Here is a 1,888-nt window from a genome sequence, read left to right on the forward strand (position 1 = left end):
TGTCAAATGGAACTTTATAAAACTACTAAACGGAGTATTGTACTAAAATAAGTATTTTCACTAATTAATAAAAAAAATATAATTTGGAGTCTCGATTTGTTCGTATACCTAGTGAACCAGTGATAGTCTAGTGGTTTAAAACTAGGTCTCTCAATCGGAGTCCAAGTTTCGATTCCAAGATACTGAGTTTCAGCGGCTGTCGGTATACCCGTTAGCCGTTATATAAAATCCGTATTATATATACGGATGGTATACGGATATAAATAACCTTTACTATTACATTTATATATCATGAAGGTGGTAGAACCCTTTGTGGTTCGACTCCAGCGGTACCACCGCCACACCTATTTCTACCTAATAACAGCAGTGTTAGGCACTGCTGTGTTCCGGTTTGAAGGGTGTGGTAAGGGAGACAGACTTTTCCGAGGCGCTCCAGCGTAGTCCTCAGGGGGAGCATCTGTGGCCGACCTCAGGTAGGAATATCTGGTCCTATCTGGCGTTAATTTCAGGTGTCCATGGGCGGCAGTAGTCGCTTACCATCAGGTGGATTGTATGCTCGTCTGCTACTCCTATATTATAAAAAAAAGCTCACCTGATAATCCTTGACCAGCACGGCCACTTTACTAGCGAATTGGAATGGCCTAAATCCCTCTCAATCTGAGAGAGACCCTTACCGAACGGGACAATAATGGGTTAATGGCGACGATGTAGGTAGATTAGTTAAGCAGAAATGGTTATGGGGTATAAGTCGGCATTCCAGTTCTAGTTCAAATCCCACGCGCTTACTTGGACTGAAAAACATAAATTAATATGTACCTACTCTACACTACTGTACTGGAACAACCAGTGAAGACCATTACGGCATCTTTTACGTTAGTAGTATACTAACAAATTAATACTTAATTTCAAAGTAACATTGACATTACAAAGTACAAGTAACATGAAGAAAATGAAATGAGCGTTCAACTATGTGGAGAGCTTCTAACTCGTGAAATAATTAGTGCCTCCATGAAACAATGTTTTAATGGATGTCCTTTTGCAACTACTTAATCCAAGTAACAAAATAATAAATTAATGTTTTACTAGATCAATGCTACTATATAATATACTAGATCAGATGATAATTTACTAGATATCTATATAATTGATGAGGTCTCGTCCTTCAATCGAAACTTCAGTAGCTATCAATATATTTGATTTCACCGCGATCTTCGAAAAGATGCAATATACTATATTTGTTTCTCAATCAGAAATTGCCTATTCTCTCCATGCAGAGTCTTCTCTATCACGATTTTTGAGAATTTAATACTTTTACATAGTTGTCTATCAACATGGTCACTACAAAACTGTTCAATTTTTGTAAGCGGCCAGTGTCCTCCAAAAACAAAAATCGTAGTCAAATGAATCTCAATGAAATCCCAGTAAAACGCTCCAACAAATGTAATATGTTACACAAAATATTCGCGCAGTTTCGCGCCCGAATTCCCTCTCAAATGCCTGCGAATACAAGTTAAACAGAGCTGAAAATACACGGCTTTTTTCAAAAACGTACAAGTGTTCAGCAAAAATGAATAAAAGTAAAGCGCAAACAGTTCCGTTGTTTTCAGTATTGGAAACGATTTTTAGTTCGACATGGTATTTGTGTGCAATATAGAAGCTTTATTTTTTGGGGAGAAATGTATCGAATTCTTCATCAGCATTAACCATTTTATCCAACAACTGGGCAGGAACATGTTCTAAAAATAAAAAGGACCATGTATCCAAATAAAAGAGACATGTATCTGTAGATTTGTATGTACCGAATACAATTTTACTCTACCTGTTTTTTCCTAAAAATGTCCAGTAAAAGTATGTAACAATTTTGCAGGTCGTACATTCCGCTGTGGTT

This window comes from Epargyreus clarus, unplaced genomic scaffold, assembly GCF_041222505.1.
Source record: "Epargyreus clarus isolate Ecla_fem2 unplaced genomic scaffold, WU_Ecla_fem_2.2 ptg000027l, whole genome shotgun sequence".
NCBI lineage: Eukaryota > Metazoa > Arthropoda > Insecta > Lepidoptera > Hesperiidae > Epargyreus > Epargyreus clarus.